Source organism: Palaemon carinicauda, chromosome 1, assembly GCF_036898095.1.
Source record: "Palaemon carinicauda isolate YSFRI2023 chromosome 1, ASM3689809v2, whole genome shotgun sequence".
Taxonomy (NCBI): Eukaryota; Metazoa; Arthropoda; class Malacostraca; order Decapoda; family Palaemonidae; genus Palaemon; species Palaemon carinicauda.
Genome location: NC_090725.1, coordinates 275,561,410 through 275,578,650, shown reverse-complemented (window position 1 = coordinate 275,578,650; position 17,241 = coordinate 275,561,410). Strand labels below are relative to the sequence as shown.

At 44.5% G+C, this 17,241-nt stretch overlaps 1 protein-coding gene across 1 annotated transcript in view; it reads left to right on the top strand.

Annotated features, from left to right (window-relative positions):
• The first annotated feature begins 1,728 nt into the window (after window positions 1-1,728).
• Window positions 1,729-17,241, top strand: part of LOC137639222 (zinc finger protein 721-like) — a 159,394-nt gene continuing 143,881 nt past the window's right edge. The window contains exon 1 of the mRNA XM_068371521.1: window positions 1,729-2,217. The gene's annotated coding sequence lies outside the window, so the exon portion shown is untranslated. The remainder of the gene's footprint in view (window positions 2,218-17,241) is intronic.

The window sequence follows — 17,241 nt, the reverse complement described above, 5'->3', positions numbered from 1 at the left end:
CGCTTAAAATTCATCTTCTCGTGGCTTCTGACATTTTGTGAATTAAAGGGGAGCTGATTAACTTTTGGTTGTGTCATTCTCTGAGGATATGCAGTACAGATGAGTAATTTGTTATTTTATCCTATAAAAAATCAGACTGTTACAAAAATCCGAGGCAGGAGATGTTGACTTTTTTAATCCCTAAAACTACAATGAAGCAAAATTAAAGATGCAAATGAAGTGAATGGGTGTCAAGGAAGACGGCTCTTAAACTGGAAAAGGTTTTAATAGAAAGAGATTTCATAGAATAAGACTGGCTTTATCATGAAAAATAAATTAGCAAATTTCAAAATGAAATGCTTTGGTTATGAGATGACTTAATATGGCTGTCACTTTGTCAAGTATTTGAGAGAAGATCAATGAAATACTAAACAATTGCAGAGAGGTGAACACAAAGTGGCTCTAGCCTACAAATTAAAGTAAACTTGAGAACCTAGGTTACCATTGTCTTGTGACTGTTGTGATACCTGGCTGGGTCGGACTTAATGACAAAGTCAAGTTTAATTCCAAATTCCAGACTGACTCTCACTAGGATATCCTGGTTGGGAACCCAGGTTACATATGTCATTGGAGCCCAGGTCGGCTCTTACCATGTATCCAGGTTGGTAAGGGGTTCGGAAACTAAGGTTGAATAAAACTTGGATATCTAGGCTGGCTAGTAATTTCATTTACCTCGGGCTTTTAACCTGGAAAGGCAATCCAGACTTGCTGTGATAAAAGAATCCATTTTAGTTTGATTTAAGAGTACAGGATACCTCTTACCTGGAAATTAGAATCAATTTTGGTTCACTGTATTAGGAAACCAGACTGATCATGACTTGATGACATAGGATGGTTTAAAAATTAAAGTCCAAGATGGTTCCGATTGGTTATAGTTTTGGAATTCGAGCTGTTTAGCCCAGAGCCTTGAGTAATAATAGATTTCTTATCTAAAGTTTGTATTTGCTTAGGAACTAGTTCGATCTGATTTTGAAATCTAGGTGAACTCGAACTCACTTTGATCTATTTTAAAAATTCACTTTTTTCTGACTTCAGTTCAAAAGCTAGTCCTGATTTCAGATGGTTATGGCGTATAAATCAGCGCCGACTCTGACATCTGAACAGAAGGAGGATTTAACAATAGAATCTAAATTGATTTCGACTTGGATAACCTAGATATACGTGAAACTGATACAGTTTGGTTTCTTAGACTTTCTCTCTACTTGAACAGTGCAAAGTAGCTCTATCTTCCTTTTGTGGGAATGTCGTGATTAGGCTTACTGTCTTATTTGTTTCCGTTTATAGAATGACTTAATCTAATATTTCGCTTTTATGGCAGTTTCTATAATGTGCCTCTCATACCGCTCTTGACTCCACAACGCGGCTCAAAATTACTGTGTGCACAGTTGCACACTACGTGAACAGTGCAAAGCAATGGTGCCAAAAGAGCAGGTCATTATTAGCAGTCATAACCTACCCTAGCAACATTTCCTTTCTTCCATATAATGATGTTACTTTCATTACCCCAATTATTTACCGAATCACTTCTTTAATCCTCTTTTAGAGATCGGGAAAGAAATTAAAATTCATTACTCTTCCTCTTAAACACTGACAGCAAGACAACAGCCATGGACGACTTTAGGTGTGCCATAATGTTGGTACTTTTTATAAAGTCCTACAGACAGATGGGCAATATGTCAGTGAAGCTGCTTAGATGTGCCCAGTATTACTGTATTGGACAAATTAATTGATCCAATATATTGAAAAAAAAAATAGAATATTAACTCCATACGTGAGATAGTAATAGATATTTTATTTAAAGTAGAAAGCAATTAACACACACACATGGTCATCTAATAAATTAATCATGAAATAATCATGCAGAACTTATTGCTTTTAATGAACATCAACTCGAGTTCAAATTGTAACGAAGAAGAAATGCAAGTGTTATTGAGGCGACGTTGAAAGGATCACACCTTCTCTTGTCAACTGTCAAAAAGCGTTGCACCCCTAACTGTCTGTCATGAAAAGTAGTATATATTCGTTACAGTGTTTCTATTTGACTATTTTTGGCGTTAATAGTTCATGTGTTGGGAAATCAATGAGAGTCATTGTGCTGTCTGATTAGGCCAGCCACCATGGTTACCTTGCAAATGAATTGCATCGTGTCTTAGCCTACACTAGGCTCTTGGATCTTGGGTAAGTTAGTCTAGCTTTGCCAGTGTATTTTATCCATGTGTTTTTAGTGAGGTTGTTTATGATAAAAAGAATGTAACAAAAGTAGTAGGTGGTTACTGCAATTTCTCGCGAAGTACTTAAACTATATAGGTTTTACTAACTTTTCTCTTTACGCATATTACCATAGTAAATATTTACCGTAGAACAATATTGCTAATGAAGAAAATGGTAAAGGATATAGATATATATATATTTCTGAAACTATTCAGTTGCGACGGGAACGAGTGTCATTTTCGAAGAGAGCGGAATTTTTTTCTATGGATAAAAGTAGTTTTTTTCCTAGGTTACATTGTCCTGTAATACAGTAAAATAATACCAAGAAAATCAATAGGCGACATGTATATTTAAAGGTACATTGAGGGTGTATGTATGATAGCGGCTACCTGTATGTATTATGTCGGTCTAACTTAGAATCCAGTAGTGTAAGGGGGGTCGCAGGGGCATGAGCCCCCCCCCCCTCCGTTAGGTAAGTAGATAAGGACACGGCTTGTCGTTTAGGTTATGGGGCAAAGTTTAGGTTAGTTGATGTCCATTTTTAATGAACGTGTGAGGAACTGGCCGCTGATATACAAAGGCTCCGTACATTGAAAGATTGTGATGGAAATAGTTGGGGGAAATCTGTATTATTCATGATATGGCCCTTTTAAAATTGGAATAGACCATTTCACCAGTCCCAGTAAAATAGACAAGCATGATTTTCAGTCATATTTTACCAGTCCGGGTAGAATTGAGCCTAAGGCTGTTTTGCCTGGAATATGTATAACATTAATGGAAAATGATAACACACTTCATGCTGCAACTCATTTGGAGATTCAAATTATTGTATTCATGCCTGGGGAACATTTATTTTTTATGTTTTAAATATTTTTTTGGGTGTATGTATGATAGCGGCCACCTGTATGTATGAGGACTGCTGACTAAGAATACAGCAGTGTAAGGGGGTTGTCACAGGGGGCCATTAGTCCTCGACCCCCACATTTAGGTAAGTACTGTAGGTAAGGACATGGGTTGTAGCTTTGGTTAAGGGGGGAAGTTTAGTTTAGTTGGTGTCCATATTTCAAGCTCGCTGGAGGAACTGGCCGCTTATATACAAAAGCTCCTATTTTTTAATCTAAACCATTTGTATTGCTTTAATGGCCTTTTTTTATACATACACAAGTGCATCTGGTCCCTTATGCAACCGTTTTCTGACAAGGGTACCTATTTATCTACTCTTTCTTCAAGAATTTGATAGACATATTTATGTTAGTATCTCAATATGTGAAACATCACAATTTTCACTGATTCCGTGAGCATGAGAATGTCAGTACTGTATTCTTCTCGTATCGATGGTTTCATAAATAAAAGTTTGCATCAATTTGCCCAGAAAATGGAAAAATGAGAATATATTAGGCTAGAACTGCCTTACTCGTGTGGACATTTGGCACATGTAGCAAATGTATTTCTAGATTTGGTGGAAGGGTCGCCACAGCTTAGTAAATAACTCTGAAATATTATGATTATGTCCTTATGATGTCCATTGGTGAAGAAAATTCCCCATAAAAGCCCATGTATATGCATATTAGAGTACATTCAACCAATCTTTACAAGAAAAAACTTTTAAGCCCAATTTCCCAAAACACTAAATATTGGAAGAAAAATTGCTACTACTTTTTCTTAATATTGATTAATTTTTGTCCTTCAAACATTAAAAGATAGGGAATTTTGTAACCCAAAATCTGTATATCCACTTTTTGATAAAAAATAAATCTTCCATATGAAACATAGTCACATATGAAAAGTTACTGCTGTGCATATATAAAATAGTACATTAAAAAAGTGAAAACGCTAAAAAAATTTTCAATGTACAAATTTTAGAGCATAGAATAGTTTTAAAATGGAAAAATAATCAATCAAGAAGCAAATAAGTAATATAAGTTTGAAGTAGCCCCAGAATAACAGTTTTGAGTCGCATCTCTTAACACATTTCTTCCTATACGAATACAAACCATTGTCCTTTGCATAGGAGAATGATAACAGTGAAGCTGGAATACAACAGTTAGAAATTATAACGATGTGTCAACAACCAGCTGCTAGTAATCTGTTAGTAGTGGGGAAGCAACTGGCTGGCTCACTTACAAACCACTTTGGAATAAATCACCAGTGAAAACGGACGTTCTCTCTGTCTGGAATGTTTCTAGCTTTTTGACTTGGCTTTGTTCTGGCACTACTATAAACAAACCCTTTTGCTTTTTACAGTGAAGATATATTTCGACAACAGCTGAAACTAGCTAAAAGACTTTTGTTCCATAACTGGAATACAAACCAACACTATTTATTAGGGGTTACTTTCGGCGAAGCTGAAAGGATGAGCCATAAAAATTTTAGTGATGGTTAACTACCCATACTGCTTGTTAGCGCCGACCTTCCACCCTCCAGACCTGCTGACCTGCCGTCCCTGTTCCTGGCTGTCGATGTGCTGTGGGCGCCATCACACTCTGTTATTAAACAGGCATAAGGGACTTGAGCACAAGACTGTGTCTCAGTCCCTTAAGCGCCAGGTACTCCCTGCGCGTCAACGACCTGCAGCAGATGTTCCTGTCCTAGCGCGCCAGGGCTCACCTGCGCGTGTGTGCGCACTTGCTGTTGGTCCTGCTATTACGCGCCAGGGTTCCCCTGCGCGCCCACGACCACCTGCGCGCCAGCGCGCCCCTGCAATATTTCCTGCAATAGCGCGCAAGCGCTCTCCACTGGTTCCTGTTTTAGCGCAACAGCGCTCTCCTGCGCATCAGCGCACAAAGGAGGTTCCAGAGATAGTGCACAGGCGCTCACCGGACCTCCAGCGCTCTCCAATGCCTCAACGCGCGACTGCGCACATGCGCACAACTGCTGTCATAGTGCGCCAGCGCTCACCTGTGCGACAGCGCACAACTGCACGCCAGCGCACAGCCCTGGAGTCTCCTGAGTTAGCGCACAGGCGCTCACCATGACTTCAGCTCTCTCCAAACCAACAGCGCACTTCTGTGCACTCGCATCCTGATGCGCGCCATGCAAGCCCACGATCTCCTGCACATCAGGCACGCCCACGTTCTCCGGATCTGGGCGTCGTTCCAGTTGCTCCTGCTCGCCAGCGCTCACCTGTGCGCCATCGCGCACAGATGGCGCACAGTCTCCATCGTGCGCCCACAAGGTTGCGCAAGCACGCCCTCGCCCATTGCTTCAGCCAGATACACGCGCCGCGCGCTAGAGATATTTCTCCTGCGCGCGCCCAACGTTTTCGCCCTTACGGGCCCCTCGGCAAGATCCTGCACGAACAATCGCCTTTGCGCGAGCGCTCATCCAGCCTCCTGCGCGCCACCTGTCAACGCCTGTTCAGGCCGCCACGCGCCATCGCTCACCCACGCGCCATCGCTCGCCCGCGCGCCATCGCCATCGCCCTTGCGTACAAGCGTGAACATTCTCCCGCGCGTGACCCAGGGCAGGGCCCATCGCGCGATTTGCAGCTCGATCCCCAGAGCGATCATAGGCGCGATCCCACACGTGAGGCCGCAGGACATCGCTCGGCCAGGTCATCTTCGTTTCGTTCCCCACCCCGCAAGTGCAGAACAGCGCGCTTGTCGGAGGAGGGGAGGTTTCCGGATAGGTCCAAGGACTACTCTTCTTCTGTTTCAGCATCTTTGCAGGCGAACCCTCGTTTGGTCGCTCCTCCTAGGGATCGAACGATCCCCTTCCCTCCAGAGGGCGTGACTGACAGCGCGACTGTCAGTCAGCAGCCCTGGTTTGGTACCATTGTCAGAGCTCTCGTGCAGACTTTTAAGCTTGTACTCTCTGAATTGGGTCACAAAACAGTGGCGGCTTCGTCTCCCCTGAAGAGGAAGAGAGGAGTTCCTTCCGTGGTAACTTCTCCAAGGGCGAAACTGTCTCCTCGGAAGTCCTTGAGGAAGGCTCCCTCTCCCCCCCAGACTTTCTCTCCCTCCCCTGTGGACGAGGATTTCCCGTCCTCTGGGGAGTCAGGTGAGGCGGGTCATTCCCCCATCGCACCAATGGGGAAACCCCACCTCTCCCCGAGAAGTCTTCTCAGGTAGGGGTTGAGAAGAGTCTTCCACTATTACTACTGGAGTCCTGTATCCCTCCCAGGAGGGAGCCGAAGGACTCGAAGACTTTGCCTAAGTCTTCATCAAGGATTAGACAGGAGCCAGCCAACCCCTTCGAGAACGTCCGCGAGTTCCCCCAGGAAGAGCCTCTGGGGACAGGAGACGCTGCTGCCAGCCCTTCAGGAGGAGAGCTACAGGAGTCAGAACATGAGTTCTGACAAGTTCTGACCCTCATGAGGAGTCTCAATGGGTTTCCGGATCCAGAGATTCCTCATCGTGAGGGCAAGGACACAGTCTTAGACAGAGTCTGTGGTACTCAGAAGCCCTCGAGGGCCAGTGCGGCTTTACCCTGGTCACAGGGGGTTAAGAGTGCCAGAGACAAGGTCGAAAGCCAGCTCACTGAGCTAGCTTCCTCCAGCCGATCCAGCACCGGTTACAAGCTCCTCCCACCTCCTCACGTCCATGAGAGGAGGTACTTTGAGATCTTGGAGGAGACTTGCTTAGCTCTTCCTTTACACCATTCTCTAGAAGAGATTACCGGGGGAGTCCCTCTAGAAAGACTCTCCAACCGACAGGTCTCGTATTCGGCAACGGAGATCCTGAGCCAGGAGAAGGTAGCGAAGTGTGCCATGCAGGCTACTTCATGGCTGGACATCTGGCTAAGGTCTCTGGGCATCCTGGTGCGGTCTGAGGACTTGTCCAAGGAAAGCACCAGGAAGGCCTTGGAGACCTTTTTGCTCTCAGGCACGCGTACCATCGAGTTTCTAGCCCACCAAGTCTCGAGCTTGTGGGCTAACACTATCTTGAAACGACGGTACGCAGTGGTTAAGAGATTCCATCAAAAGATCCCCAGTACTGTACTGACGTTTGCAGGCTCAGATATTCTTCCGTCCTCGGTAAGAATTTGTTTGAGCCTAAGGACGTGGAGCAGGCTGCTGAGAGGGAGAGGAAGTCCAACCAGGATTCCCTTCTCCATAGGGCCCTAACATCGAGGCCCAACAAGAGTACGAAGAAGCCAGCTGCAGCGAAGACAAAAGTGTCTAAGCCCTTTCCTGTCAAGGACAAGAAGGGCAAAAAGTCCTCTAGGGGAGGAAAGAATCCTAGAGGGAGCGGCCGTGGCCGCAAACGCTAAGATTGGCAGTCCCCCTGCATGTCCACCTACAAAGTTGCGCGACAAGGTGGCAGCAACTCGGGGCCGATCCCTGGACGATTTCAGTAATCAGTCAGGGATATCGCGTCCCGTTCACGACATCTCTACCTCCCCTGACAGCGGATCCAGTGTCGCTGAGCTCCCTTGCCATGGGATCGGCAAGGGGGCAAGCCCTTCGGGCAGAAGTCGAGACCATGTTGAAGAAGGATACTTTCCAAGAGGTTGTCGACGGGTCCCCAGGCTTCTTCAGTCGACTCTTTCTTGTAAAGAAGGCGTCTGGAGGCTGGAAACCATTCATCGACCTCTCAGCCCCGAACAGGTTTGTCAAGCAGACCCCGTTCAGCATGGAGACGGAAGACACGGTCAGACTTGCAGTGAGACCGCAAGACTTCATGTGCACACTGGACCTGAAGGACGCGTACTTCCAGATTATAGTCCATCCGTCTTCAAGGAAGTACTTAAGATTTTGCCTAGACAACAAGATCTACCAGTTCCAGGTGCTGTGTTTCGGTCTCTCCACAGCACCGCAGGTGTTCACCAGAATGTTCACCCTAATATCTTCATGGGCTCACAGGATCGGTATCTGTCTCCTCCGTTACCTGGACGACTGGCTGATCCTAGCAGACTCGGAGGTAGCCCTTCTTCGTCACCGAGACAAGCTTTTGGGACTTTGCCAAGATCTAGGGATCATGGTAAATCTCGAGAAGTCCTCTCTGCTGCCCACTCAGAAACTGGTATACCTAGACATGATCATAGACACCAATCTCCACAAAGCCTTCCCATCAGACGACAGGATAGCAAGGCTGAGGAAGGTCGCAAGACCTTTTCTCAGACGAGAAGAACTTCCAGCCCAATCGTGGTTACGTCTCCTCGGTCACCTCTCATCCCTGGCCCGTCTAGTTCCCAATGGTCGCCTCAGAATGAGATCTCTCCAGTGGCGACTCAAGTCCCGGTGGAATCAAGGTCACGATTCCCCGGACACTATGATCCCCATGTATTCTGCGGAACAGACGGACCTTCAGTGGTGGGTGGCAGACGAAACCTACGAAAGGGAGTGGATCTTCTTGTCCTCCCCCCGGATTTGATGTTGTTTTCGGACTCCTCAAAGAAAGGGTGGAGGCTCACGTTCTGAACCACAGGACCTCAGGCCTGTGGTCAGAATCAGAAAAGTACATCTACATAAACCTGCTAAAGATGAAGGCCGTATTCCTGGCTCTTCAACAGTTCCAACAATACCTGGCGGGCCACTGTGGTGGTGATGAGCGACAACACCACAGTAGTGGCTTATATCAACAAGCACGGAGGTACCTTTTCAGAACAGCTATCCCATCTCGCAGTAGAAATACTGAGATGGACCGAAGTCCACTCGATTGCAATTTCGGCTCGCTTCATTCCAGGCAAGAGGAATGTGCTCGCCGACAGTCTGAGCAGAGCGATGCAGATAGTGAGTACAGAGTGGTCTTTGGATCGTCAAGTAGCCAACAAAGTCCTGACTTTGTGGGGTTCCCCGACTGTGGACCTGTTCGCTACAGCGCTGAACTTTAAACTTCTGCTGTACTGCTCCCCAGTCCCGGACCCCAAGGCTCTCTGGCAAGATGCCTTCCAACAACGGTGGGACAACATCGATGTCTACGCCTTTCCCCTGTTCTGTCTGATGAGGAGGGTGCTCAACAAGACCAGAATATCGGTCAATCTCTCGATGACCCTAATAGCTCCGCTATGGCATCACGCAGAATGGTTTCCGGACCTTCTGCTACTCCTAACGGAGCTCTCGAGGGAACTCCCTCCACGACACGAGCTACTCAAACAACCACACGCCAACATCTTTCACAAAGCCGTAGCTTCGCTTCGACTTCACGCCTGGAGACTATCCAGCATCTCCTCACTGAGAGAGAATTTTCGCAGCAAGTTGCGAACAGGATGTCTGGACACCTGCGTAGGTCATCCGCAGGGGTCTACCAGGCGAAGTGGCGAGTCTTCTGTGGTTGGTGTCGTGGAAGGGGTATCTCTCCACTCGATGCCACTATTCCAGCAATAGTGGAGTTCTTCGTGTATTTGCGGGAGGAAATGTGCCTTTCAGTCTCGGCAATGAAAGGCTATCGCTCAGCCTTAAGTCTAGCCTTCAGGCTCAAAGAGGGGACATTTCTTCCTCGCTGGAACTTTCCCTACTCATACGGAGTTATGAACTTACCTGCCCTCAGTCGGAAGTGAGACCTCCTCCATGGAACGAGGTTCGAGTTCTCAGGTCTCTTAAGAGACCTCCCTTCGAACCATTACGCCAGGCTTCAAAGAGACCTCCCTTCGAACCATTACGCCAGGCTTCAAATCGCCACCTTACTTGGAAGACGGTGTTCCTGCTAGCTTTGGCTTCGGCCAAGCGAGTCAGCGAACTTCATGGTCTCTCATACGACGTCGCCCATTCAAGGGGATGGGGGGAGGTAACGTTCAGGTTCGTCCCTGAGTTTGTTGCCAAGACTCAGAATCCAGGAGTGCCGGACCCTCGGTTCGACTCTTTCCAGGTTTCGAACAGATGACCCAGACCATCTCCTACTGTGCCCAGTAAGGAGTCTGAGGCTTTATCTTAAGAGAACGGCTGCAGTTCATCCCCAGGTGCAAGCTTTGTTTGTGAGCACTGGGAAGACGAAGAGGAGGGTCACCAAGAATACCATCTCGGCCTGGATTCGCAAGGTAATACACCTGTCCTTGAATCCTGACCCTCCTCCGTCACGTCGCCCTAGAGCACATGATGTCAGGGGCGTAGCTACGTCCCTGGCCTTAAAGAAGAACTATTCAGTGACACAGGTCCTGCAAGCTGGGGTGTGGAAGCGTCAGACGACCTTCACAGCCCACTACCTGCAAGATGTGACACACAGGAGACTCAATACGTTCTCTATCGGCCCTGTGGTGGCTGCACAACAGCTGGTCTAAACCTCAGGCTCCTTAATGGACAAGTAGCAGAAGGTTGAGGGCATTATTACCCGGTCTTAGTCTGCATGAATGAAAAGGTTTGTCTGGCCCTTATTCTTTTCTTCATCCTCCCCTCTCTTGGGGAAAGTAGCATCCTGGGTTCTCTGCATAGCTGACCTCAAACCACTGCAGGTAAACCATGCTTCCTTGTGTTCCTAGTATTAAGTTAATACTGTCACGTCCCCATACCCTGACGAGGTGGTATTGGGAGAGTCCTAGCCTTGAGTTCCATCTAAAGAACTCCAGGTCAATTTCCTAGGACGTGTCACACTGCATACTTTCACACACAGCTTATGTAGGCTGCTAGCGAGGTGCAGGGACTCCTTATTACTGAGTACTTACACACTCAAATATTGAGTCCCCGGGCAAAAGCCAAAGCCAGTAATGGCTGGGACTTACCACCCTTCCTAAGGGGTCAGTCGCCCATATTAAATAGCGTGGTTTGTATGTCAGTTACGGAACAAATGACAAATTCGTAGATAATTTGTATTTTTCCTAACTATACAAACCTTAGCTATTTAATCAAACTTGCCCACCAGCCTTGTCCCCCGTGAAAGTCCTACCTCTAAGCAAAGTGAGCTAAATCACAGGTGTGTGTGAGGGGGGGGGGGTTTAGCAAGCTACCCCTTCCTACCCCCCCGCTAACTAGCGGTGGGGTAGTAAACCCTCGTTAAAAATCTAATGGCTCGTCATTTCAGCTACGCCGAAAGTAATTACCCATATTAAATAGCTAAGGTTTGTATAGTTAGGAAAAATACAAATTATCTACTAAATTTGTCATTTTTGAGAAGTGACAGTGAAATATCTCATTGTCCAGTAGAACATTCAAATTATACTTATATACAGTAAATCTGAACAGGTCTGAGGTACTGTAGGTAAAAAATCTGTTGCAGTTTACATAAACCCGCAAGACCTAATTCTTAAAATACTCTCCCCTTTATTATGGGAGCTCATGAGCAGCTATATTAAGCTTATCTTCTAGATTTTAAAGTGAAAACTCATGATATCATAACAATAGCTACTGCTTTGGATTTTACAGAAACTTAAACCTTAGAGAAAGTTTTAAATGTACCCAAATGACATTGTGATTTTGCATTTGGAACTCTTCATTCAAGAGAAGTCAAGTTTGATTTTGATGAATATTGGGCCCTTGGCTTCGTTGTGGCAGCAGGGGAAATTTTGTAGTAGTTAATTTTATATTAATATTTTTACTTATGTTGTGGATAAGTGTAAAATAATGAATGGTGTCTAAGTCTTTATTTAAAAAATATTTTGTTGAGTACCAACTTTGAGTCCAAGGTAAGGTTCCCTTCGAAAAGTTTGTTTCTATAATATACTTGACTAGTGTTAAACCATTTTTCATATATTTGTCTGAGTACCATTGTTTCTCCCAAGAAAATTTGTTATTCAGCCGATTGAAAACGTCCCTGACTGGCGATTGCCTGCCGGACTAGGTTCGAGTCTGCTCAAGCTTGATAGTTTCTTGAAGTGTCTGCAACCTCACCATTCTTGTGAGCTAAGGATGGGGATTTTGGGGAGCCTAGAGATCTACCTGCTAAGTGATCAGCAGCCATTGCCTGACCTTTCCTGGTCCTAGCTTGGGTGGAGAGGGGCCTTGGGCACTGATCATATGATCAATCTCTGGGCAATGTCCTGCTACCCAGGGCATTGTCATTGTCCCTTGCCTCTACTTTTAAACTCTATACAGTACATGAAACTCTGGTAGTTTTATTGAAATAAACGTAAATTTTAAAATCATTGATTTTTTTTGTATGCATTATACAGACCTGAGACCTTTTATAGGGATATGACATCAGCGAAGCTAGATCGTCCATTAAGCTTCATAACTTGGTAAACATTGCTGACTATCTGGTGGCGGGTAGGCCAAGCCCCCGTCCACTTTACAGGTACAGTATTGCTTTCTGCATTTTGACTTGGGGTGCCATTCTGTACACAAGTACTTTTTGACGTCTTACTTTTGGTGAATTAATGGGTTTTGTTCTTCTTTACAGTTTGTTTGCAGTGTATTTGTTTGTTGATGACGTCAGCTCTGTGGGCAGACATACGGTTGGGCCTTGGTAAGCCCAACCGAGGATGTAGCCAGTACATGAGCAAATCAGAAGTAAACCATCAACTACTGTATGTAGCTTCTCCAAGGGACATGACTGTTCCCAGGCTTCCCCTGTTATGAGTATAGGAAGTAACCTCCTGTGCAGCGGACTGAGTTTGCCAAGAAGAGAAAGAAGTTGAAGAGGGACTTTTTAGAATTAGTCTTAGTAATTCCCAAGCTATTGCCGAAGTTCTCAAGCTTCTGAATCCTTTCTTTGAGTGCAAAGCCTGTGGATTCTCCTTTTACCTCAGATGCTGAGTCCATACGAGGAAGGATGCCACTGCCCTTCCCTTGGGAGTTCTTTGAACGAGCTTCAACCATCGAAGGCAATTCTCCTGTCTTGCTCAAAGTACTCCTGCCACAGTGACTACTTGACGACTCATGCAAGGACCTGGACCTTAGTTTGCTGTAGCCTGCCCTAGTTACTGATGGTGTCCCTTAAGGTGAGAAGCTCCTTGAGGTTCCATCAGCTGCTAGAGCCAGAAGTCATCTTATACTGCTGCTTCTCCCACCTCTACTGCAGAGAAGAGCTGCAATGTGGTGCCCGTGGACGTGTCGTCGCCTGCTGCGGCAGACATACCTTTTGTCATCTGTATCAGAGAGTCTGACTAAAGCCCTGAAATACTCAACTGTGGTGTGAAGAAAAAGCTTTGTTGCTAGCCTTCCTACTCCTCTGCATGCACAAACTTCAGACAAGCACAATCTTTCAAAACTGCCAAAAGACTTCTCCTGATCTTGTACAGTACTTCTTTCTTCTATCGTTCTCCTAGCTCCCACAAGCGATGAACTCCTTCCCCACCCCCACTTATGAATAAGGCTACAGTACCCATATTCATCATTCTATAGCTTTGTGCCTATAGAAGTTCCCTTATCTACATGATCTGCAAAATCTCATGAGAAGAACGAGCACAAACACAATCACCAGGAGGTCAAAAGTCTTCTGAAAGTTTAACACGGTCTCCTCAACATGATCATTCTCACAAGAGTCTTCACAAGCCTGATTGTCACATCATACATCACCATGCACATGATCACTTCATTGTACATTTCCTGGTATGCACTTTCCACACTCATGATTGTCCCCACAAACAAGATCACCTGAATGTGCTCTGCCAGTCCTATGATCATTTGAGAGGAGTTGAGGGCATACTGTAATATATTACCGTAATAAATTTGTGATATACAGTAGGGGGAGCAAGATTTGTAAACTACAATATGTCGAGGGATTACTGTAAACCAGCCAGTCGGGTTATAGGGACTTCCGCCCTCCTGAGGATGAGTTGTATGAAAGGTTGAAGGTTTGTACTGTATTATGTATAGGAACATCAAAAATTTTTTTAATCCATTTTGTATTGTTCCTAACCATGCAAACCAGAGAACTTTTAAGTTATACTGCCCACCTCAACCCCTCTCCCATGCTAGCCCTAGGTAAAAGGTCGAAGTGACAGTAGTCCTACCTGTTGGGTGGGCGAGCCCTACCCATCACCTGACTGCCAGCAATGTTTACGTCATTAAAAAGTTTAAGAGCTATTCCAGCTTTGCTGAAGTCATACTCCTATTAAAGGTCTCAGGTTTATATTATTAGGAAGAATACAAATTGATTTTAAAGATTATGCAATACTGTATTTCAATACTTGCCTGGTATTCATGAATGTTCCCACCTGCCTCCCCCTCCCCACTCACAGTGGCTATAAATTTTCTGTAATATTCTATAAACTGTACTAAGTACTGTATGATAGAATTATCAATATTGGAGCAGGTTGGAGGGCATGCTGTTTATTCACTTGTTTCTTGTACCAGTGCTTCTTTCTTATGGAATGAAGTGTTTTATATGTCTTGATGAATCTTTTTTATTCTTTTATTTATTTTGGTCAAAGCTTTCCATTGTCAGAGTGAATATCAAATGAATGTCAGGTAACTACAGTTCAATATTGAAGTTGATTATTTTACATTAGAATTTTTTTTTTATCGTTTTTTTTTTTTATATAGTATATAGATACAGTGGAACCTCTACATACGATTGTCTTTACATACGAATTTTCCAACATCCAAAGTAAAATTCGATCAAATTTGCGTCTCGACACCCGAAGTCGTGCTCCAATATACGACGTAGATCATACGCGTAGAATTTTCTCGAAGCATCGATCGTAGTTTCTTGTTTACGCCGGTAAACGGCAGCACATCGGAGGGACGCCATTCGAGCGTCGCCTTGATCAGTCCTCTCATCTCGTGCGCATCGTGTGGTTGTTCTCTATTCGCTCCGTTATTAACAGTGTTTTTTATCTTCCTTTTCTCACGTTTCATTTTTGTTTTTACGTATAATCATGGGCCCTAAAAAGCTTAGTTTCGGTTCAGGAAGTAGTAGTGGTGAGAAAAGGAAGAAGTCAATGCTTTCATTAGAACTGAAACAAGAAATAATAGAAAAACATGAGTGAGGTGTGCATGTTAGCGATCTGGCTAAACAATATGGCCGGAATATGTATACAATCTTGATGATCATAAAAGAGAAGGCAGCTATTAAAGCTGTGAAACCATCGATGGGGATCACCATTATTTCTAAACGTCGTAGCCCTACTCTGGAAGAGATGGAACGCCTTTTGTTGATCTGGATAAAGGACAAGGAGATTGTTGGCGATACGATCACTGAAACGATCATTTATGAGAAGGCCAGCGCTATCTATTGGGACTTGAAGGCGGCGGGCTCTGGGGGTGATGCGGGGAGAGTTCAACCGATCCTACGATGGAGGAATTCAAGGCGTCTAGAGGTTGGTTCGAGAAATTTAGGAAACGGACCAGGATTCATTCAGTTGTTCGGCATGGAGAGGCTTCAAGTTCGGACACCAAGGCTGCTAATGATTTTGTTAAGAAGTTCGAAAAGATCGTGGAGGAGGAAGGCTACGTAGAGCAGCAGGCTTCCAACTGTGATGAAACCGGTCTGTTTTGGAAAAAGATGCCTAGTCGAACATACATTACCGCCGAAGAGAAAAAAATGCCTGGACATAAGCCTATGAAGGATCGGTTGACTCTTGCTCTTTGTGCCAACGCCAGCGGGGACTGCAAAATAAAGCCGTTATTAGCACATAGAATGAATAAAGACCTGCTGCATGTTATATGACATTAAAGCCGTTATTAGTTTACCATTCCGAAAACCCTAGGGCATTTAAAGCACATAGAATGAATAAAGACCTGCTGCATGTTCTATGGCATTCTAATTCCAAGGCTTGGGTCACTAGGCATATCTTTGTGGAATGGGTAAACGTAGGTTTTGGCCCTGCTGTCAAGAAGTACCTTCAGGAGAGGAATTTGCCTTTGAAGTGCTTGCTTTGTTTGGATAATGCACCCGCTCACCCCCCAGGACTCGAAGATGATATCATTGACGAATACAAATTCATCAAAGTGTTGTATCTTCCACTGAATACCACCCCTATCCTCCAGCCCATGGACCAGCAAGTCATCTCTAATTTCAAGACGCTCTACACCAAGCACTTATTTAAGCAGTGCTTTAATGTCACGCAAAGCACCAACTTAACTTTGCGTGAATTTTGGAGGAGCCATTTCAATATCGTGCACTGCTTAAAGATCATAGATCAGGCTTGGGAGGGAGTAACTCGTCGGACACTGAATTCAGCTTGGAAGAAGCTTTGGCCTGATGCTGTTGCTCCCAGAGATTTCGAAGGTTTTGGCCCCAAGCCTGGACCTGTGTTTGCCGTCAAGGAAGACGTCGAAGAGATTGTATCCCTTGGCAAGTCCATGGGTCTGGAGGTCGATGAAGATGACATCACCGAACTCGTCGATGAGCATCATGAAGAGCTCACCACTGAGGAACTCAAGGAGCTGCAAGCCATGCAGCATGATGAGTTCCAAGCGCAGTTGAGTGAGTCGGAGGAGATCGAGGAGGTAGGTCACATCTTAGGTTCGGCTGAAATAAAACAGATGTTGGCATATCATCAACACGTGGTTGATTTCATCGATAAGCATCACCCACAGAAACTTCAGGTTTGCCGTGTAGTTGCACAGTTCGATGATGTTTGTTTAACACACTTTAGAAAAATTCTCAAAAGCCGTACCAAGTAACTTTCTCTTGATAGTTTCTTTAAAAAATCTACGAAGCGGTCTAGTGATCATGATGAAGAGAAAGAAAGTGAAGCAAAGAAAAGTAAGACTGAATCGAGTGAAAGTGATGCCAATTAAAAATAGAAAAGAAAAAAATGTAAAAAAATATAAAATATAAAAATGAAAAAAAAAGAAATAAGCTAAGTTAGGGTAAAGTTCACGTAGTGTAAGTTAGAGTAAGTTACGGTACGTTATGGTTGTCGCCGTCTCTACCTTCTCGCTGATCTTCCGTCTCCTCCTGCATAGCAATTCCTACACCTGCGCTGGCCTGTCTGTAAGGTAAAGTGTCAATATAAACCCCTTTTTTATTTATTATTTCTTTATTATTATTCTTTTTTTTTTAGATATTTCTGTATTATTCAATTGTATTAATGTTATGTGTAATTATGTGTAGCAATTTATTAAGGAGTTATCATAGGGTTTTAGGCTGAGGAACGAATTAAATAAATTACAGTGTATTCTTATGGGAATATTTGCTCCAACATACGATTGTTTTAACATATAAAGCAGCTCACGGAACGAATTAAGATCGTATGTAGAGGTATCACTGTACTGTACAGTATATATGTATG